The 24,458-nt window shown below is 37.9% G+C and overlaps 1 protein-coding gene across 7 annotated transcripts in view; it reads right to left on the reverse strand.

Annotated features, from left to right (window-relative positions):
• The window catches only part of LOC146585816 (uncharacterized), a 194,676-nt gene that overhangs the window by 154,353 nt on the left and 15,865 nt on the right, over positions 1-24,458 (reverse strand). The window lies entirely within an intron of this gene.

The raw sequence follows: 24,458 nt of genomic DNA on the forward strand, positions 1-24,458 counted from the left end.
CTATTTTTAAATATATTATACAGTCCTAGTCTGTCTCCTCTTTCAATCCAAATTCAGTTCCAATCCAATTTCAATTTAATTCCAATGTGAATCACTATACAGGAAATAAAGTTAACACTATATATAGTATGCAGTGTTTATCATTTACTCTATTCTGTATACTCTAAGTAGGATTGTGTCTCACTTCAATCATGGGTTTTCTATTTTTCCAGAAATGTCCTTTAATGACATCTCATACCTTCACAAGAGAGACATRCCATTAACTTGAACCATCACATTTTATTTCCTTGCACAAAACCAATAATGCTAAGTAACATTAGAGACTAAAGGAAAGTACAGAAAGACACAAGCTGAATATCTTAATCAGCCTTAAAACACAACAAATATTATGGCATCATGTAGACATCTCAGCTGTAACAACCTGTACAAAAGCATTCAAAATATGCCTGGATGGCATAACAAATTGCCATTTCCAGTACCTCCCATGAGCTTTGAATAAAGCAGCTCAGTCACCACACGCAGCAGGGCTAAGTTAGCTAGCAAAATAGCAACAGGTAGTCTGGAGGAAAATCCAAGCCAACGTACCYGAGACCACAGAGCAGGGAGAAACTGCCTCTATTTTGAACTAGTTCAAATGAACAATAAAAAAATGGTAGGATACAGAAAAAAAAAAACAGTACAGGGAGGCAAAAATAACCCATAAACACAGGCTATGCAGAACAACTCCACAGCAAAGCTAACAGAGCCAGATCTCCTGACCTCCCTTGTTTGCCCTATGTATTACTACATCGCTTCCACAATATACAGTGTAATTCCACAAAAATACTGATGAGCTACAAAAATTACATCTTTAAAGTTGATGTATTTGTGCATTTTGCAGAAGTGGCTTTGTGCAAAGATCTTCTGTTGGATAGCAGAAAGATTATACCTTTGAGCACAGCTACAGAATACCGTTAAAATCACTGCACAGTGGATGCTCTGGGATGCAGAAGTGCTTTCCAGTACGCTCACTTTCTTCCCCTTTCCAAAATGAGGGGTTTTCGCTTGCAGCGATTGCTTGCAAGTGCTTGGCTCCATCAGCCAACCACTCTTTCTGAGACCCTGCCTCTATCTGCCTCCTTCTCAATAGGACTTGGAAGTTTTCCAGCGGACACATCCCTTCTCAGGAGGGTCTGACCGTAAGACAGAAGGCTATTCATTTGCTAATGCAAACATTACTGGTTGYCTGTCACTAAAGGCCTACAATATTTGGTACCGTGTAAACACAAAGATACTTTCCTGAACAAAGAATGTAGACTCATGGCTCTTTACAGATAGAAAAGATTAATAGATTTACTGAATATAGATGCTACCCTAAAGTAACCAGATGTTAATATAGTGAAATAAGGACAAAACAATACCAAGCAATGGCCTATACAGTTTTTACCTATCATAAATAAAGAATGAAGGCCTTTGATGTGTGAAGTACACAAGAAACTCTCTAGAAGACTTGAATTCATTTAAAATGGATTTTGTTTAGAGTCACTTTCAACTCCTACTGCTTTCTTACAAGCCTCAGGTCTTCATTTCTAAACAACGATCCCTTTGTATTCTGTCACACGCTCGCAGTAGTGAAAGCCAGATGTGAACCCCAGAGTCTCATTAAAAGCATCATTGCAGAGAGGTGATGGAAGCTTAGAGGACTTATGAGCAAGCAGGGAGGTCTGAGATTTCAGTAATTCTTTTGGTGCAAGAACGTATTGTCAGAGAATACAGCTGTCTAATGTGAAACAGCCTTTGAGCTTTCAAGTAAGCATAGTGCCAAAACCACCGTTTGTAACATAGCAATACGAAATATTAGAGATAAGCAGTGTTTGTTAGCTTTACTTTATTCTACATATGCCGAAAGTAACTAGGGTTTCGAGGCAAGTCCTGTAGCTTTAATACTAGCACCGCAAAAATGGTTTTAATCCAGATTACAGTGAWTACCTCACCACACTGAGAACAACTTCAGTTTACACAAGCTGCCTTCCTTATTAGAAGTCTGGAGTGGGAACAAACAACCCTCCCCGCTTGGAAGGTTTTCCACCATCAACAGCACGATTGAGGGGTCCAGTAACCTGGAAGCTTGCTTCATTATTCTTACTCAGTGGTAAGTGGCTGGATCCAGAGCTGATTTTTCACAGTTCCATAGCTTCCAAGACTAGTTCAGCTGGGAGAGTGTTAGGCTGAAGACCTAAGGGTCCCTGGTTCAAGCCTGGGCTTCAGCAAGGGAGGTCCTTGTTGCTGCAACCCTGTCTAACACGCTCTAGGTGACCCTGCTTGAGCAGGGGGGGTTGGACTACATGCTCTCCAGAGGTCCCTGCCAACCTTACCCATTCAGTGATTCCATGATTTCTACCCGCTTTCACAAGAATCATGCCCACAAGGATATTAAATGTGGACTGAGATGAGTTAGGGCTTTAAGTCATTTGCGATTTGTACCATGATCATTCTGCATAAGGCTAATAGGAGACATCYGTTGGTAGCTAAAAGGATGCACTCYTACAGGGGGTAGTAAGATCTTAAGAGCATTTTCATGCCTCAAATGCCTAGTATTCAAGCCAAGAGTTCCTAAGAACAAAAACATACACAGTCAAAATTAATACTGCATCATTCAGAATCAGACTGGATACATTTCCAAACTTCACACTTTGGAGCAATCAAATTATTTCAGTAAAATAGCACATTCTGCTACTACAGCACATGTAATAACTGCTTGCGCCTCTGATTTACCTAACACTCATTTTAAAGTCATTTCTCCCACTTTCCCTCCATTTGAGGTATAAAGGCACTGCACTATAGAAAAATAGGCAGATTTAATAGTTCAAACTTATCTCTTCTTTTAGGAAAGATATAAGCAATTTGAATCTGGAAGAACTGTATCATTAATATGTGCTTGCAGGCATTCCCTTGAGCCTTCAAGTTTGGAGAAAAGTGACTAATCATATCAAAACTCTAAGTGCCAGACAGTGCAAACAGAAGTCGCAAAGTCTATGATTAAACATTAAGATAAGGTGAGCAAGTTCCATTTTCAGATGTGCAAGTCCATTTTTCTTTAAAGATAGTGTTAAATTTACCAGCGCTCTTCTCAGCACTTTTTGACTCTCCATGCATTACTTATCCTAACACTAATTAAAAGAAATGAAGTCCAGTTTGGTTCTTTGTGACAAACAAGTGACAAAAAAACATTTCTATCTGGTAAATGAACTACCAAAAAAAGAAAAAAAAACCCACCTCAGAACCACTGTCACTGCTAACTACAGAAGCAGGGCAGAGATTTCTATTCAATCTTTAGCTTTGCTCTGGCTAGCTAAAGTAGCTAACATTTTTCCCTTTGTAGCAGGCTGCTTGAAATGGAAAATAATTCAGTGTTCCCTGTACAGGAGAAGAATAAAACTGTACCTTATTATAGAAAAAAATCTTTTTCTTAAAAATGTCTTCCATCTAAATTTCATATWCAAAAACTATCTTGAAAGTATCACTATTAGGAGTAGCAGGGAGGAGGGGCGGCACACTGACAAGGATTTAACCAGTCATTCAAATGCAAGGAAGCTAGGACATATGTACATTTTAAACTGAAAATCCTTGCTTTTTTAGTGAGATGTATCCTAGATTTTTTTTTTTAAAAAAACAGTTTAAACAATTTATTGGCAGATGTCTAAATGACATTGCATTATTGTTGTTTGTTATTTACAACTTGGAGAAGGCAAAGAATATCAATAAACATCCYCTTTGTTTACAGCACATTATGCCTTCCAGTTTGTAAATATTTGCATAATATTGCAATAGCTGGATTGAAAATACTGCATAGGGAAGAGATGCCTGACCCAAATGACTGGATGAATTCCTCCTCTGAGGCTCCCAACATAGCAGGATGCATCTGATTAAAGCACCTGATRAAACAGATCCAGACATCCTCAGGTATGGAAAATACGGGAAAACTGCTCACTAAGACAAATTTTCTACAGATAACACATGAAACAAGAAAGCTACTTCTGCAGGGTTGTTGATCATAGGGCAGAATAACAAAACACTGAGCTACCAGTTTTGCCTAAGCAAGAATCATATTTAGCTGAGAAGACACTTATTTCCAAAATAAAACAGCAGCACACAAGTAAAGCTGGCAATTAGCCACCAGTTATAATATCTAAGAAGCAGTCACAGCACAGTCACTGGACTAAACAATTGAGACTGGTAATAATGCAAACAATTATAAAAATTCCTCTAGAAAAACAATACTTCTGAAAGGAAACTGGAGTGCCAGCACTTTCTATTGCCATGCAATAACAATTAAAGGCAATTACGAACAGAGAATTTGCTTTGCTACATAATTATATTCGTTCAGTCTATATGCCTGCCATATGAGAGGAGGGTCAGGTAAGAGGAAAAACAGGCAGAGCACTGCACAGGTCAATTCAATTTATCTGAATGTCTCTGTGGACATCCAAAACAAACTTMATGGAGGGGGAATGTGTCAGCTGCACAAGCCTGGAACAAAATATATTTTGTCTTTAGAGTAAAAGATACAAAAAAATTAAATATTGAAGCATGGATGTGACTAGTTCTGATCATTGCCAGGCATTCTGATTTATTTTCTCAGACCTGGAAGGAGGGAGAGGAGAGTGAAAACACACTTTTAGTGACTAGAAATCATTAAATACTAGAAGGGGAAGAGRGTAGAGCCTGCAGCAGACAACAAAAGGGGGCAACACTTGACAGTGGAGGAAAAAAGAAAAAGGAGAACTTTGAAACAATGCRAAAACTAAGAGCCATTGAAGTCCCTGAAGTAGCATCTCCATGTGAAAGAACTGCCTGAGATCTAGCTTATCTCTAGGTTCACCCATRTTTTTCTAATTCTCAAGAGGTTTTTACTCAAAAAAACTAGTTTACTGCATGTTCTTATTTGCAATTCCAAATCTTTTTACATGGGARCTAAAATAATTATTCCATTGGACTCAAATATGGCCTTTTGAATGGATAAAATTAATGAATTGTTTTGAATGTTTTACTGAAGTAGTTTCCAGCTCCTTTGAGGATTAATTGATAGGGGGAGAGCATAAGTGTCATGTTTTCTGTGCGGGTGTTTGCAGCAGAGAAAGTAATACTGCTATATGTTTTCCTTTATTGGGTAACCCATTCCCATCCTTTCAGGGGCAAACTGCTAATCTGCACATCAGCTGCACCCTAGGGCTTCCTGTAAGATCCCTACTGCCAGGTTCTGAAATTTTGCAGATCTTCTACCTACCAGCTTCAATAAACAGCCTGTTCATCCAGATAGCTTAACCCCCTTTTTGGCTGTCATCATTTTACATGCTGGCTACCGTAAAAAGATACAATTGCACCCTTTTTTTTGAGCTTGAGTGTTGCAATTTCCCCTGCTCATATCCACASGGACTTGTGAAACTTGGCAGTCTAAGCAAGTGGCATTTGCAGCCAAAGCTCAGGGCTCTTCTACGGGGTCCTCGTCCTCTACGAGATCAAGCATGTATTTTCTCATCTTATTTCCAAGGTCCCCAATAGCTAAAATCCCATCAATCAAGTTGTCAGATTTCATTATCCATAAAAGCAAACTTCTCTCTCCTTGTATGCTGCCTTCTGTCTCTCACCTTGTGGGACCACAAAGGGACACAACTGTTCCTGTAAAAGCTAAATCACTGTCTGTCTTCAGAAATCTCCTTAACCACTTTGTCACCAGAAAGCTCAACAATTGGGCCATGCATATGCCAAAACSACAAGATAATATAAATGATTAAATTCTGTAAGAGTTAAACACTTTTTGAACATCCCTKTCTGTTAGGATCCATTATCCCTTAGATTTAAGATGCAATTCCTAGGTGGCAATAAGCAATTCTCCTTTGTATTTTCAGCAGCYTGGGAACCTTACTCATGACTAGGCTCCACAATAGTAATAGTAAACAAAAATGCTATTAAGCTGTAAAATATTCCTTATTTCTACAGGTTACACAATCAAAAAGAAACAAATATCACATTACATCTGAAATGTCAGTACAGTTAAGTGATCTTTGCTTTGTCGCTGAATGTTTTTTCTCAAATCACCAAGAACTTGCTCCTCTTTCTCCTTCCGTACACCACCCAAGCTTTCTATTCAGCCTTACTGTATATTGACATATTATGTAGAAGATGCTCCAGYGAACCAGCTCAGTCTACTCCAACATTAGGCTCTCTGAAGAATAGTGCATTTGCTTACCTTAACATGCTTTTATTACACTTAYCAGTATGTCACACTCTTCCAGTGTTACTAACTGCAGAATACATGGAGCATCTTGCACACCTGCTGTATGTTAACCTTACGGTCAGAGTCCAAACAAGAAGAATTTTTACTTTAAAGCATCTGGTAAGAGCACTTTAGAGGCCTTGAAATGCAGCCGGTGCTCTTATCAATATTATCTGAAAGAATGTATGTAAAAATAAACACTCATTCGTTTCCCTAGAACCTGCTTGGCCAATAGGAACATCCATCTCTGTTCACTGATTCCAGCAGACCCTGGTCCAAAGTTTATTCGTCCAACAGCCATCATCTGTCTTTTGTCCACAGTGACCTTTGCATGAATCCAAAGCATAAAACGGGATGACGAATGTTAAAATGAGCTTGAGAATCTGTAACATTCTCGCATTACGTAGTTTATGGCAAACTTACCACTATGCTTTAGATTCCCATGATGCAGTAAGTAGTTTTGTAGCCTCCTGAGGGCACCACAGAACAGTCACAGTCAACAGTAGGAAACGATACCGCAAAAGGAGACAGTTCTGAGCTGGCATTTTATATTCCAGAGTAACAGAAATGCAAGCGTATTGACCTTGGCTCTGCATCCTGAGATAGTTTCAGTCACGAGCCTGAGCAACCATAGGTGAAGAATTAGCAGAAGCTCCTCTGAGCCTCTTGACCCAAGAATGCTTGTACGCTTTTGCCCTTTGAAAGGCAACAACAGACTTTTGCAAACCGATGGAAGAATTGTAAAAACTTTTTTCTGGACAATTCAAAGTTATTCATCACAGACAGAAGTAATGGAAATATGGCCTATGTTGAGTGGTCCAATGTGTTTCTAGAAAGCAGCTTAGAGGATTCACATAGTCCTTAACAACACACCTTATTGCACATTGAATTTTAGATCAACTGTCTTCTGTATTTTTGTGGTGCACTTTTAACACAATAGTTCTCCAGAAAGTAAATCACTTCATTTGCTCTTTGTTCTCTAAGATGAAAGCTATTATAAGCTTTGGTATATCTCTAAGGAAATACATATTGATCAAACCTCTGACAATCACTGACTGTTCACAACATTACCTCTTCACCAAGTAAATTTCACCACTATTTGGGAAGACTTCGTATCTGCAGTAAAATCTGGTTCCTTTAAAGATTAAATAGAAAGATTAATTTTCAACTGTAAATCAGATTAGTTTGCATACTCACTGAAGTTTATTACAGTTCTAAATTATTTTCATTTGTGATAGCCAGCAAACAGAAAAAATATTATCTAATCAAAGCACACGTTGTAAGGTGCTGCTGTATGTATAAAGTCTTTAAGTATTTAGTTTAATGATACTTAGTTTAATGATATTTATTTTTCCTGAAGTTTTGGGGAATTTGCAGACTGCAACAAATGCTAAAATGTGGAAGACTTTTTAGGTTTTTTGGAGTATAAAAGTATATTAAGCAAAAGGTTAGCAGAGATGGTTTCTAATATCTAATATCTGACTAGCCTTTCTCATTCCGGATGCCTATATGACCTCTTTCACATGTTTACCAAATTGGTAATAAGTGACTGCATCAGAAGCCACTTTCCATCATTTCCACACAGTTACTATCTCACAAAAAAGCATCATTCACGAGCCCTCTCAGAAGCAACATTTGAAAATTTATTCAAATTGGTGATTGAAAATTCAAAGTGGTGAACAGTGCAAAAAAATAAGCGCATACAAGACCTAAAGCATTTTCAAGTATTTTCAAATCTTCAGGTATAAAAGAAAAAAAAGTAGGAAGAGAAAGACTTGCAAGAACAATTTGTTTTCATGTTCTTAAGAATTAAAAAACTATACAATGTTAAAAAGTAATTACTTGTTCAAGCTAGCTATTCACTGAATAACTTTTACAGCCTTCAATGTTTCATACAAACCATCTGCTCAGTTCTCCCTGAAAAAAGTTATTTCACACCAGAAATAAATAGTAAACACAATGCTCTCTCTGAAACTTTTTAAGAACCTCYATTCTGCTGCAAGAAATGCTTAGCAGAACCACCTCAGTTTCAAATTCATTAGTGATTCTTGAAATTGTTATAGAAATGCAATTGCAGCAAAGCAATATTGAGAGCCCTGAGTCCTATGTATGCTTTCATAGGAAATGGTTGCTGAGGTTACCTAGCAATGGAATAAGCTGTAAAATCCAATTCCCTATTTAAAGCAGTATTATAAAACTAGGGCTTTAAAATAGAGCAAAGATTGCTAAAGCAACTACTGAGCTTTATTTACCAATGTTCTTTAAAGAATGTTGCTGTCTGGTTTCTTCAAATACTTGTTGACCATTGCAAGTGGAATCAGTTCTTCGAAGAGATATAAGAGCAGCTTTGCCTGGGGAAACACCACTACTAAGTCAAACTTAGGCTCCAACTCTACCAACTACTTAAGAACTCTTAACCTGTAGCATATAATAAATTTATTTCTAGCTTCAGTAGGGTTATTGAATACTTAGTGAGACATCTGGGGTCAGATCTTGAAGATCTTTGAATGCACTAATAGCTCTACTCAGGAAAGTCATTCTTCTGGCTTTTAGTGAAAACTCAAACAATGAAAAGATCATTTAAATATATTTTTCAGGCTCCAGTCTTGAACATGTTCCACTTGTTATCTGTATCAAAAGCTATTGAGTAATTTCTCTTTTTCTTCCCTTATGCAGGCTGCTTTGTGTTACTGTTTGTCACTGGTAAAATGACTATTTTGAAAACAAAGGTAGAATTTAGCAAGTTGTGATAGACCATTGGTTAGGAATAGACCATTTAGGTTAAAAATCTCTCTCTCCAGGAAAAGATCATAAACATCTCCTATATGCTCTATCTTGCCTAATAAACAGATACACACAAACTAACATCTAAGATATCAAACCKGATTTTGAACCAACAGACAAAACTGTTTAGAAGAGGATAATGCACCAAGCACACCCAACTTTTYTTCTGATTTCTGTACTGCCATATGAATTTGGACTCTGGATTTGTGAACTCTCAGTAAAGAGCTAGACCTGAAAGGAGCTTTTACTGGCCAGTTACCAACACCGGTCCTTGTTTAGCATGAGCATCTGCTGATAAAGAGAAGACATGAAATCTTGAGGAGACAAAACATGAAGAAATTGGAAAGACTGAATGTTGAAGCCTCGGATATGTAAATATCTTCCCTGATTAATGTTCCTGGTCAAAATCTTCAAAAGCACAGAAATCAGTGAAAAGAGCTGATCGTAAAAAAGAAAAAAGTTTTTGTTGTTACAATATCCAAGGTAGAGCCTTTTGAATAGAGTAAGCAGGGAGGAAAAGCCAGGCAAGAATTAAGGAGAAGGCAAAGGAAAGTAAAAGGGAAGGTTTGTTTTCATAATTAAAAACAGATTTGAAAAGAAACTTCAGCTTCACTGAAGACAATGAAAGCTTTTCCACTGACTTCAAGGGAACCAAGATTTTACTCCCAGACAATTATGAAGTACAATCAGCTACTGCACCGCTTGGGAAAAAAATGCACAAGAATAGTAAAACGAGAGGTCTTTGAATCCACAAAAAATCACAGAACTGCAGTTGAATATAAACAAGGAGATAAATAATGAGAAGTATGTTACAGCATCTTTTCAAAATGTTGAAACAAATCAAAATTTTGTAATCTTGTTCTAAGCAGCTCTTACAGTATGTCTGTGGATGTGTATCTGTATGCTACAAATATAACCATATATGCTAGAATAAGAAATACATATAGTATTTAGATAAAGTGTCAGAAAAGCAACATTCAGAATTTACCATTTTAAATTAAATCCCTTGTATCAGTCTCTAGCATTGTTTTGAAGAACTCTATGCAACTATTTTTTTTTTCCAATACTCTGGCCTCTAAACAATTTAAGTCACAATTACATTTCCTTAACTGGCTTCTACCCTTCACACAGCTGCTTTCCAATGTAACGTCCAAGACTCAACCACACTGCTATCAGAATCAATAGCCAAACTCCCRAGGGGACTAAGATGAACCTGAATTCCATTTATGAAATAAAGCATGGAAATCTTACAATCTAGACGAGGTTTCTATACTATAAAAGTATTTAGACACATTTATGACTACTGCACCAACACAATATATTCACACATGGAGAAGCAGGTCATGACAAGTGCTGCCACACTCAGACTCCTATGGAGGAGAACTAAGGTGCCACAGAAACAGTAGTAACATGTTTGTGACGGTGGTATTTTGTCATAGTGTGGGATGAGTAGCAAAGATTTAGACCACTGCAMAATGTTTGCGTCTTCTTGGTCTTCTCTACAGTAGAGGAGTACTAAGAACTGTGGCTATGGTCCCATAGTCATCATGTGTCCAACACAATTTCAGATAGTTTCAGAAACACCTTATTGATGGTACAGCTTACACTGGATGCCCACCCAAAATACCTACACAGCAGTACTAATCCTAAATAAAAAGGGGTAGTGGGGGGTATTAAAATGAAGATGTAAGGATTATATTAAAACGAGGGGGAAAAGTCAATAGAAAAGGTTCTAAAAGCTTTAAGATATTTGTTTTTTAAAAAAAGAAATATTTATCTTCATAAATCTTACGTTTCATTTGTTGTCTCTTTTATATTCAGAGATACGGACTGTCTTTTYGCTCAGTGTTTCTCCAGTTCTTAACACAAGTCTTCTGGTCCTAGGCACTGATATTTACTATAGTCCTACATTAACATGATTTGCTATTCAGAGCCCTAAAGATTATAAAAAAAGGCTATTTTTCATAGAACTGATTAGACAAGATTTTCACACTTATTAACTCTAAATACATATCAGCAGTCTATCACTTATGTGTATATATTGTATTTATACAATTAAATCAGTAATAGCACATATGTGCTATAATTGGCARGCTTCATTCAGTGCAGAACGACACTAAAGTTAAAAGCCTTTATTTCATTTTGTTATTCAGAAGGTGTTCTTGCCTCTTCCTCTTTCCAAACAGTCTGAAAAGTAGGTTAATCTCATAAATCACTTCCTACTGTAAACATCTGAACCATGGACCAGAAAGAAAATTCATCACAAGCTCTTCCCACCTGTTGTGGCATTCCCCAATTCTCTAATGAAAAGATCTCAGACARCAGCCTGCTATTTTCTTTAATAGGTATAGCTTAATAAAGCAGATATAATCCAGGCAGCCTTTAAAAGAACACAGGATAAGATAAAATCCATGTGTTTCAATTTTGCCCAATAAAAATGGTCTTACTCTTACATGACAAAAGTTTTTGGTGAACCAGTCCTGCGAACTATTCCCCGCTAGWGTCTTAGTCTTCACAGTATGGTCTAACGAATACTATACTCATCCACACAGATGACAATCATAAAAGGCTGAGAGTCCTGTGCATCTCACTAAACTCATTGCAGCTGTGTAATTGCTCTGAGTTTCTYATTTTATTTCTAGATCCTCATCTATAGGCTTGAAGTAATAATGGAACTTCTACCACAATTTGGACTTCACACTCCAGAAGATTAGGGAAAGCAGGTCTGCCAAAGACCTATACAAAGTTCTACCAGGCAAGTCCAACCAGTAAGTTGAATTCATGAGAGATGCAGCACATGCATACAGGAGATGCTAAATCAACTGGATTCTTTTACTTGTCCCATAACATATAGTCACTTGACATAGTACCTTAACAGTGGAAAAAGCTGTTAAAAACTCTTAACACAGTTTCTAACAAAACTCCTTTGCAGATTGTTTTTCAGACACTTCAGTTCTCACTTCAGTTATATAAAGTGACTTCAGAGTTGCTTCTGATTTACAGAGATGAAAATAGAGGAAAATAGAGCAACAGAGTTCATAGAAAGTTAATTGGCTGAACTTGCAGGTACGTAATCTTTTCTCCATTAGACKGCTACAGAAAAGAAAAATTAATAGCAAGATGATCATCTGAACTTTTGAGCACAACTTAAAGTCTACAGGACAACAGAAGGGGGACAACAGAAGGAGTTAAGGACTCCAATATTTGATTGTTACGTATGAAATAAAACCAGYAACCTAGGACTGACAGTTTCTACTGCTCCAAGAGAAACTCAGTTTTTCACTGTATTATGGTGTAGTATGCACAATAAATTGGGCAGCAGCAGGCAGAAGAACTGAGACCTAGAACTGAGTCTTCCTTATCCACTACCCTTTTATATCCTCTTATAATCTGTGCAGCCTCAAAGCCTGTACATCCCCTGCTGCCACTTCCAGTGCTAGTCCCCAGAAGACTGGATAAATTTATATTCTAGAACTCAAAAACTTACTTTAGTGAGAATTTTCACACACCATGTTGAGAGTAAAACAGATGTTGGAATGCAGCAATGGAAATAATGGAGTTGCATCATGGCACAAAAGTTGTACTGGAGAATTTAATAACGTTTCAAAAACTTGGTATTTCTAGAGTTAGGTCAGCTTACAAGATGAACATTTTAACATTAATAGAAAACAGAGTTGAAGGCATCCTCTCATTCCCATTCACTGCAATACATATATTTGTAGAGAAAAGTGGGTGATGAGAGATGGGTTTACTTTCAGTGCCAGACATGCACATGTATCTGACAAAGTGTTCCACAACAGTCCCAATGGTTTAAACTATGATTCAGAAATGAACCATTTAAAAGTATTTAGTCATTGTAATACTGGCACTTTGAGWAAATCAAAAACAAATCAAGGTTTCCACCATTCTAGATAAGATATTGGATAATGATTCTACTTCAGGCAATATTTACATGCTCTGTAATACTACTTCTGGAAAAATTCCATACCACTTTTTCCTACAGTTTTACTTCTAATATGTTACCAGTTTCCTTCTCTGGAGTCTGGTGGGAAGGGTTTGGGGGGGGGGATTTTTTTTGTTTGTTTTAAATGATTTATAAATGATCCTATAGTTCAAATCCTGCAAACCTTGGAAACAGCCTCCTCAGGTAAGTTTGGGTCAATTAAAGTAATTGGGACATTCCAGCCAGTGGTGCCTAGATTCCAATATCCAGGCTAGTGTTGAAATATTAGTCCTAGAGGCCTCTCAACAGAACCAAACCTTTGAAAAAAAAGATTCTCTTAGAAGCGTTATACGGTTATTCTCTCTTTGTAGAGATTTGCCAGAAGGATAACTGGGAAGAAAGGTTAGCTTTGAGATACGTCTTTGYACGTACACAGGATGCACAGCAATTACTTAGTGTTGTACACGAACTCAGCAACTTGGAGTTCATTTGTATGTTCACGTAAGTCTTCCTAAGCAAAAGAGACAAAGATCTTCAACTAAAAAAGCCTCTACAGATGCAGAAAACTGTATTTCTTCCCATCTGTATATGTTTGTACATACACACACACACGTATATTTACACACACATATGCATCACTCAATTACATATTTACTGAGAATTTCAATACACAGAAGGTGAATGAACAATGTCAACTTCACTATGTATGTTGGACTATCCCAAACTGGGATTAAAAGCTTCCAGAATTACTGTCTTACAGCACAGTYGGCTAGAAAAAGAGGTTGTTGTAAAAAATTTCACAAGTTTTCTATATTAAAACAGCTAGAACAGTCTTTTATTGATACCAGAAAGATATATGTAAAAAAGGAAGATTTTTCTCTTGCACGTTTTGAAAGCAACATAGCTGCCAATCAATCATTCAGTTCAATGACACGCATTACCATCTTTTCTGCAGATGTGTCTTATCAGAGTTTTTGGAGAATGTCTTGTTGAAAAACCTCCTCCAAAAAAGGCATCAGAAAAATAACTCTTCCACAGAGGATATGCTCCATAATTATACTGGCATGTAACACTGCCAATTAAGTACAGATATTGTAAAAAATTTGCTCATGTTTTTAAGCATGTATTAAATGACTGTATGACAAAAATGGTSATTTCTAGCAGAAGCTTTTATCTATCTTTCAAATGGTATAATGACCGAACCACAGCTAACATCTTTCCTTTCCTACCATTATCAAAAAAACAGAAGAAATTAAGTAGCATTTAGGAAAAGTTAACATCTAAATACTGACTATTTGATTCTGTTACTATTGGATATTTTAGTTGTTAACCTAATACTAGTAAAAGGAATAGGATAAGAAAGAATTGCCTAAAGGATTAAATTGCAATATTTACTTTTAAGTCTACTCTAAAGCCTCGATGGTACAGAATCACCAAGAAGCAGGTTATTCAGAGCTCAACCTCATGACTAAGTTATTCTTTGATATTGTTAATAACAGAAAAGGAGAAAAAAAAACAAGCAGCCAAAGGACTGCAGTAGCTGAGTCAGGGCTGCGACATACATTCACTGCCAGTAAAGTAATAAAAAAATAAGTAAATAAAAGAAAAAAGAGCCACAGTCCAGAATTGGCCACAAGCGTTGTTTTAGCCCCTTTGAGATTCAACATTATTTATATAAAAAGTACGTAATGGAATTTGGAATAACATGATCAACAAAATTTTAARTGAGGAGCATACAAATCCTCAGTGGAACAGCTGCCAAACTGGATTTGCAACAGCTGAAGTCTAGAAGGCTATTTTTCAGTTAAAGACTACAGTAAGCAAAATCCTGAAATGTTATGCCTACGAAACAGTTTGGAAATAYGCTGTAATACTCAGTAAAACCACCAAAGGTAATGCAAATTTCAACTCRCTTCTCATTTCAGTCTGAATATGGAAAACATTGTTTGGACATGACATGAGTAGTCATTGAAGATCTAGAGAAGGTTATATAACAGTTTACTCTTACAAACCAAGAATTTGTGTATGCATCCTCACTTACAAAAAACATAAGTCAAGGCCTCAGCTTCCACTAAAGTCAAGCGAGTTTGACGCTCGCAACAGCAGTAGAAACAGRCTAAGAAACTACAGTCACCTATAAACAGCAGGCTGACAATCTGCAGAATAAACTGAAACATAAAATGACTTTGAATGATTTATATAGGCTTAAGTGAGAGCAGTGCTGTGTGTGTTTTTTTTTAATATTTGGTCAAGTTAAGTATTATCTCAGTTTTACTAYCTTCCTTTTAGTAAATAGATGTTGAATATTTTCTCATTTAAAAACATTCTATGTTTTAGTTTAGAGGTGTATGCACAGTTTCATTGACAGGAAGAGCATTCTACTGTTTTATTTTAYGAGTTTTAAATCAAAAAGCAACTCTTTTCAGTAGAACACATCTGAATGCTGTACCAAGTCCTTCTCGTCAGTCATCAGTAAGTGGCTCACTACTGCATCSGGCCACTCAAGCCTTCCCCAAACTACAGAATAACGAAGCACACAATAAAGACAGTTGGGGATTTTCCAAGAAAACAAGCTTACTTGTCTTCAAAGAAAATATTCACTGAAATTTAAGCACTTTACAGGAGACACATGAGTTACAATCAAATTCTGAAGAAACCAGAGGAGGCATCTRCTACCAAAGTGCATAGCTCCTTAGCAGCTCGCACAGGCGGCTGCTAGGGATCCCTGGTCTGCAACAGGCCATATGAGCAGTGACATATGGAGGGCTGCAGACCCAGAAACCACAGGATGTTCCATCAATAACAGAATTAGGGCATTCCAGGGAGATGGACAAGCTGCAAGTCTAAAATGATGCTGTCCTGGCCCTCGAGACAGCCAATCTGCACAGCTTGTGTGCCACCAGGGACACCTCCTGCAGTGTGACTCAACGGCTCTCCATCTTAATGAGTATAATGGATGTGACAAAAATTGCTTCAGGTTAATTCAGCACCTGTCAGAGCAGGTGTCTTCTGATATGTGCATATATTCTACCTGAAGCAGAATAATGGAGAACTTCAAGTCCATGAACATTTGAATTTTGGCACTCTGTTCTGAATCAAAATAAAACTCTTATCTTGAAAGTAATCACAGAATAGAAATACTCTTGCCTAGCCAGTCCTACACTATGGCACTCACGCTATTTGCAAATGCATCTGCGGTCCCAACTCTCACTGTCTAATATTCAGTATTCAGTTCAYGTCAAACTAAGTGCAGGATGATGAAAACTCATGAAACATAATAGCACCAAAAGAAAATCTGCACCACCGTTAATTGCCACACGAATTCCTCAGAACAGTCGTGAACAGTGACATGCCAGGCATAACAAGCATCTCTGAAGTCAAACTCCCAATTTCTTTCTGCCACAGAATAAAGGGTGCTAATGACAGATGGGCAGAGTCAAGCAAGCTGTTTGGCCAAAACTCTGGATAGAAGATTGTAGCTGCATTTCATTGCCAAGACAGGAACCTGAGTCTGCATCAGAAACCACCAGCTTTCTGCCTTCAGTTGAGGCAAAGTATTAAACACACYACACACCAATACAATACAACACAAAACCTCCACACACTCATCCACCCTTCTGGCTCCTATTCTCAGTCTTCCCCTCTGGCCCCAGGCAGTTGCCTACATAGTCCCACCTTCACCTAATTACTGAACTGCCATTCTGCATTATTTTTAATACTACCATTCACTTCAGTCAAAACTCCTCTTGTCACTTCTAACCAGCCTATTCCTTATCTTCTCCAACTGAATTAGGCACATACTCTTATTCCACCATGCAGACTCCAGCATCAGCTCAGAGTCACTGGATAGAAAAGGAAAGGGCAGGATGGAGCCTAAGAGAAAAAGTGAGAACAGAAGTTACTTGGGAAGTCTTCTAATAAAAGGTGAATACTTGTCATTTGTTCCACAGTGACAGCACATCACTTGCCAGAATTACACTGAAGCATCAAGGCTTGCTTAAGGCAGCTGGAAAGCACCCTGTCAGACAGGTCAATTTTATACTATGTGGTATTTTACTATCTCACTGCTACTCTTCCAAATTCTGCTGGGCCAGTTTGTTTCCAGTTCACCTGCCCTGCCATGCCACTTTCACACTGAGCATTCCCCATGACTTCAGCAGGGGCTGCAAYGGTCCAGAACCTCCAATAAAACAGAGGATCCTCTTGACCAACAGTGCATCAAATTCTCTGCTGCTTCACAGCTCTCTACAAGCTAGGACTAAACAGAACACAAGTCAGTATAATTTCAGGTGAAGTCTCTTCAAGGGTTTCTCATATTCACTTTTCTACCCATGAACTGTAAATACCAAGTTATAAACTATTGCTATTTACATAAATTTGCGTTTTAGGCGTAATTCTGTTCTCAAAACGAGAACAATGTTTTCACTTAAGTGGGTGAAAGAACGAGATCATTACAGGTACACTGCAGCCAACAAGCAAAATAGCAGGAAATAAAGTTTTTGATTGTTTTCAATATTGGCAATTTGTCCAGACTTCGGTAGCCTAGCCATCAACATCTGGTCAAAGAGAGCAATCAATAATACATTTCTCCTAAAAGAGAAACTTGGGATATTACAATGCTATTGCATACATTAAAATCAATAGCCATCCCTAGTTTTAGCATAGTCATTGCAATGTTTTAAAAAAATAGTTTAAAACAACTCATCTTATTTCAATGGAATCTTACTCATTTCCTTCATTTTGAATGCAATATGTGTTTAACAAACATTTCTGCATATGGATAAAATTTCCTATAAAAGAAAATATAGGAGATACAAAAAAAGGGCTTTATAATTATTTTAAAAATAAGTTTAACATTTAGACCACAGATGGGGGAAGTCCAGGAAAAAGTTTGGTGCCCACTGGCATCATAAAACAAGCCAAAGACAGAGCCAGGAGAACAMCACACATGTTTTAGGGAACTTTCATCCTCTTCTATGCTCAGGGGTAGAGTTTTAGCTTCAGTCACTTATTTTTCAGTAACATTTGTTCCTCCCTGTAAACCTGTTTTAGGTGCCCTTATACTGCTACTTACRATGTGTTGTGAGAGCCCTGCAGAACAGCTCATCCTTCATTCCAGGCAACAAGGAGGACAATTAGCCCAAGTTAAGTGTGGAAAGACTGCCTTGATGCACCGATACAKCAGTACTGACTCTGCATCCTGGCCACTGCTAACAGTGCTTGCAGAGTTAAGCTTGAGCTCCATGAGACGGCTCACTGTATTCCTTTTCAACCCCTAAGAAAAACCTTATCTCTTTCAAGTTTGGAGTGATAAGCGTTACTTGCTGGTATTTCAACCAGCAGGAACAGGTAGAACAGGTATAATCAATCTAAGCCACTCTGGAGAACCGGCTGGTCTAGGCATTACTATCGTTCCCAGGAGGCGACCAGAAGTGCAAAGATGTCCTTTCAGAAAAGGAAGCAATCTGAGAAATAAAAATGACATTCTGCATTTCAAAACCTCCATATTTTTCCAGGGCAAGAATGGACTCTTCAGCATAAAAGGCAAAAAGAAAGTGGTTTTTTTAGATTTTGACCTTTTAAAAGCAGTATTATAACAAGGTGAAAAGAAGAATTTGTCTGATTCAGGACTCTGAAATAGAGAGATATGCATGACTGGAGCTAGCAGAATTCTTTGTGCTCATCAGAATAACAAGACAAGAGAAAGAAGAAATATGCATTTCATTTCTCCATGTAGTCATTTGGTTCAGAATGTTTAGTTAATTTTAATCATCAGGTTCTTTGTCAGAGATGTTTGACTTTTATCACTAGTTTCAAATTTGATGCAAGTCCCAGCCATCAATAACATCCAGAATAGAAGAAAACTTTRACCCAGGAAAATTCCCTTAAAAGTCCTTAACTACACCTTGCAAGAGTGCATGAGATTCACCTCTGACTCACTTGAGAGATGCTATTTAGAGGTAATTATTTATACACGGCTGGGAGCCTATCTATAACACCATACACTCACAGAGCTGAGAGAAATAGGAGGTAGTTTTTCAGGGAACTCCTTCTCTCCTTCAACTCCCATTAGATACCACTGGCTCTGCATCCATCTGCACACACAAACTCACACTCTTCTACAGACACAGGCTTTTCATGAACTGCTTGAGGAGGCTTTGTATGGGATACCAAAGCATTCACTTTAATGCACACTTAATTTTGAGGGGAGCTAGAAGAATGAATTGTGATACTAATAAGCTTATCTACTATCATCCTGTGGAAAWCAGTATGGGAAATTTTTAAAAGGAAAAAAAAGGGGGGAAAAAACTACCATCCTGGTGATTCTCCTCATCCTTCTGAGGTAGATTCTCAGRATAACACAGGCTCTCTTGCAGAAAAGAAGTGCTGTCAACCTACGTTTCCCACACTGCATTTGGGCTACCTGTTCACAGCCTCCGTTTGGTGYAGGCACTTTTCCGTCAGGCTCTCCTCCATGTCAATGCATGCTTATGGTACTTTTCACTAAGAYTTATTTTTGCAATCTGAAAGCTGACTGCAGATTGCCACAATCAGAAAAACATAGTGTTTTTCATCTAATTTTCTTACATACAACGTGCTGAAAGGCTARGCGCTGATTTTCTCTGGAAAACAAAGCAGATCTGATGTACGCCTTAAACAGGGCTACCCTACCTTCCACAGAGGAAAGGGCTTCCTTCCACGCAACACGTCTGGGCCAACGCCACGCCTGACGCTAAACTGACACTGGCTCTGCACCAAGAAACGCGCTCCTGGCATGGCAACAAATCCTTCCTGATCTGAAAAGGAGGCTTTACACCTGCCCTGCAGCATTTCTGCACTGACTTTAGTCATAGCCCGGCGCAATCAAACGCAGGACGGACATCACACGCGTCCCACAGCAGACTGCACCACACTTGGGCCCAGTCCTAGGGAGTGCCAAACACAACCACCTACCACTGAGCCTGGTAGCTCACGCAAGCATCTTGCAAGCTTAAACACAGGAAAAGTAAACTACTGTGGAYGGAAGATTGCATCCAGCAGTCCACCGAGGTGCTGGAGAACGGAGGGAGASCGTTCCTCAGCTGGGCTGCCTGCACAACCGTGCTAGAGCTACCTCCAGAAATACTCTGCCCTCCTGCACAGCCCTTCTCTCCTTAGAATGAGGTGCTTCTCCCCTCCCTAAGAGGCACGCGCAGAATATTTATGTGGTTTCTGGACAAGTGTCATCACCAGTCATTTGTCATCACAGCTGTGCAAAGCTCTGTAAAATTGTCAACTAAATTTGATACCTACAGAGGGTTGCCATTTCATTACATTCATTGTAATGAAAAGACTGGAGCATTTGTCAGGACAGTACACTATATAGGCAAAAGTTCTGTTATTAGTTAAAAAAAACTCTAATGAAGCACAGAAATATGTGCTTCCCATCAGAGGAAAAAAGGAAAAAAGAAAAAAGGCCTGTAAAAGATCTGTTTAAAACTACTAAGTCAGGAAATTTGATACTGGAAGGAAACAAGCCCAATAAAATAAATTATAGTTACTGAGTACCTTTGTCAAAATAAGGGCAAGCGAAACTCAGGGCATTATGTCTAGTGAACAGCACAGAGTGAACTGCATGCAGAAGTGTTTGTGCAAGGTAACCAGACTACATAGCCTTCTTCATAATGAACCACATTTCAAGYATATTCAACTTCTGAATGCCATAGCACAATGCTACTTTCATTTTCACGTCTTTAAATGTGAATATGCTATTCCTGCAGACACTTTCCTGTGTTCTTTAATATGTCTATTAAAAATAAAAGAAAAAGATACTGGCATTGAATTTGCATTTTTAAAGCTTTTTTTCCATGAGTGTTCATTTACAAAACAGAAGAGCAGTACATCAATTAATAAGGAAAGCTTGCACTGACAGAGTAGCCTTGTTTCAAGAGCATCCAGTTAACTGAGGCTCTATCTGAATATATTTAACCCTGCACAGTTCTCTAGTGAGTTTTCCCCTCACTATCTGCCACACAATTTGTTTTTCTTAATGTTTAGGTACATACGAAGCTTTACAAAACTGAGGAGACTAGATATTTTGGAGGTTCAAGCATCAAGTGTTTCCATTTAGACAAGAGACTACCTTATTTTGCAAATAAAAGATAATAAAAAGAATTTGAAGAGAACCATTTCTACAGCACAGTAATCAAACTAAAGTATTGAGTTTAAGCACTCACTAGTCTTTTAGAACCAAAACATGCACATAAATACTGTAAGCTAACTGGACAACTCAATTTTATAATAGGGAGTTGTAGACAGTTGGGGTTCTTAAAACTCAACSCCTGTACAGGAGACTTATAAAAGAAACTTCCCATCCCAAGGGGGAGACTCGGTGCAATGAATCAATGCATCACAACAGTTCTCATGTGRGCACCTATACATGCAGGCTAGCTCATATGCATGTAACTGTAGAAGTCACCCTCTTAGCATGTYTACGTTACAAATGTTTATTTCAGAATATGTAGCAATTGAGAAAACGAGAAGGTACTTACTGAATTTTGCTTTGAACAACAATATTCTAGACAGGTAGCTACAATCATCTCTGAAATTTCAGAGTTGCATTAACTTGCACATACTTTTCTAAACTGCTGATTAGATTTATCATTTATATCCCCAAACCTGTCCCCATTGCACAATAGGGCTGATGGCATTTCATTTGTTGGTGAAATCCAGGTTTTATTTGCCACCTCATTTTCCTGCAGAATTGSTATGAAACCAAAAAGAACATGTTTTCATTGAAGTTTAATTAGCTGCATAACCAAAAAAAMCTGAGGTATTTATTCACATACACAGTAGTTCATCAGCTCTAAAACTCTAGGCTTTATTATGCACTTGTCAGAATAAGTGATAATGCCAAGGGGCTGGCAGGATAATGAACAACTGCCATGATAAATGGATTGTCACACAAAACTATCTGCAATCCAAAGATGATGATGATGAGCGCAGCACTTTGAGCTACACCTACATTTTTTTTTCCTCCATTTTCCTCATGTGCTGCACAGTTTTCTTCTGTTCCAAATTTACTTGGCTGAAACAGAGGTGGAACRTGAAACAAATTGTGGTTAAACTCTCCAGGGATATGAAGTACAACCCCTCTGCAGTCAATGGATAATTGTACATTCACGCCACAGGTGAATTTTCTGTCCATGCAGAGTTTAGCATGCACTGTTAATATACTCACTTCTCTCTTGCAGTTATTAATCTGCCTTCCAAAAAACATCTATGATCTACTTCATTAGCACATTCTTTCTCCCTCTCACTCAATGTAAAACTAAAATAGATTGTTACATGTGGGGATCATTGCTTTACCATGATAGGGTCATAAATAATTCCAAATTCAGTTCCCAAATACATTCGTATAGCAGCACCTGAGAACTGGCTGAAATCTATTTTAAACCAGAATCCCAAGATGACACCACACATTAGGATTTAGCCACAAAGCAGAGGAATCAGGCAGAGGGGACCAGACTTCCAACKTTTTACTGCGTAAAGCTCCAGGAGTGATGCACCTGAAGTACAACCTTGAAAACCATTACTTACATAAACTCTCTTAACAGTAATGCAAAAGTAACACAAGTGGGCTGACATGTCTATCCAGTTGCATAAGTATTACACAGGTAGATGTTTTCACTAGTGTACCCAGTAGAGTAAAAAGATCCAAAACAAGAGACAGAAGAAAATGTTATTTCAGAAGGCTAGACATAATACTGAGTCTGACAGCTCCCCACCTCACCACCTCCCAGTGAAAAACTATTTTTCATGGTTTCCAGATCCCAGTTTTGTATTCATTCCATAAATAACWGACTGCAAAAGTGAAATCACATGGCTTTGTAAGCAGGTAAACTTAAGGTGGAGGGGAACAGCTGAGGGACTGACCCATAGGCCTCCACCAGAATGTAGTGACTTTTTTTTTTTCCATATGTTAAACTTTGTTATGATTAACAGCATTTCTAGTATTCACATGTAAAGGATTAAAAACAAATATTGACACTAACAGATCAGTATTCCCTTTTCTACCTCCTGTCAGGTTTTCTGAGYGCTAAAGTAGTATGAGCTTTACTGTGAAAGAACAGATTCAGGTCAATCCCAAATTCACRAGCTACACTTGCAGTATGGCCAATATTAAAAAAAGCAATTGCCCAAGAATTCTTGGTGAACCAAAAGCAGTTAGATTTTCCAAAAAGGAGACAGTTTCTCATAAGTGATGAACACTAAAGTAAAGGATAGTACAAAAGCAATTGCCTTTTAAAGAGAACTAATTTCTATCAGATCTATCTCAAACTTCTGAAAAATAAAAGCAAAAAGTAAAAACTTATTTCAGGTGACCAYGAATCAAAGTTGGTGTCTCCAACATTGGTCGCACCTAGAAGAAATTAGAAAGTAGCTGAAGAAGCAAAAAACAATTTTCAARTAACTAAAGTTTTGGTCATATAATTTCTGGCTTGGAAAGTGGTGAAGACAGGAGAAAACGAACACAGAAAAGTGGAGGGAAGAAAGGTCAAGACTGCTGACAATCTAAAAAGTTTTGTAGAATCAGAGGAGTATGGGAATGAGGCCTCAGGAGAGCACCTTATCTGTGTCCTCCTCATCCTTTGTGGAGATATGACAAAACACAGATGACATATCTGCCTAGATAAATAAAAGCTTCAAAGAGATTGCACTTGTTAATATAAGTAATGCACTTCAGTAATGCATTTCAATGTTTCATTATTATTATGGGGGAAAACATGCCCAGAAATGCCATGTGAGACTCAGCTTTGAAACACTCAACTTCTTAATTAAACTGACAATCATAGGTTTTACATGTCCAACAAGAAATACCTTAAAGAGTCCCTTTTCCAGTTTCTCAGGTTTGAGATTGAGTGCTCTCTGGAATAAAGAATTTCCATCATTTCAAGTCATTACTGATTTCATAATTTAAAAGAGCATGGGAAGCTATTTTAGGATGCAACTGTGACCAATAATGTTAATGAAAATGGCAGCAGAGAATGGCTAAATTGAATAGAGTTGGAAGCCTGTTCCATAGTTCAAGATTGCACCTGTTRGATTTCATACTATAGCTTTTCTGAAATGATCATAATTGTAGAGAGCCCTTCTAGGCAGGAAAAATTTAAGCATGAATAGTCAAATATATTTCCTCCACTAATGTGTAAGCATTTATATAAATAAATGCTCTGGCACATTTTCTTCCACAGTTAATTTCCAAGAGATCAGGTCTAGGGACTGATCCTCACCTGCAAGTAACACTAGCCTTATATTTATACTACAAGTTTCAGATATTACCAAAGTTTTTTTTTTTTTTTTTATGGGTTACACGGCCATATGACTATTGAAATGCTACTGAAACCACTTGCAATTAGAAAGATAGTGACTTAACCACTGCACAGTAACATGAGAAGGACTTTTCCAACCACATACTAGTGCAAGTCCTTATGC

The sequence above is a fragment of the Rhea americana genome, unplaced genomic scaffold (genome assembly GCF_003343005.1).
Source record: "Rhea americana isolate MKP2758 unplaced genomic scaffold, rheAme1 scaffold_76, whole genome shotgun sequence".
Lineage (NCBI taxonomy): Eukaryota > Metazoa > Chordata > Aves > Rheiformes > Rheidae > Rhea > Rhea americana.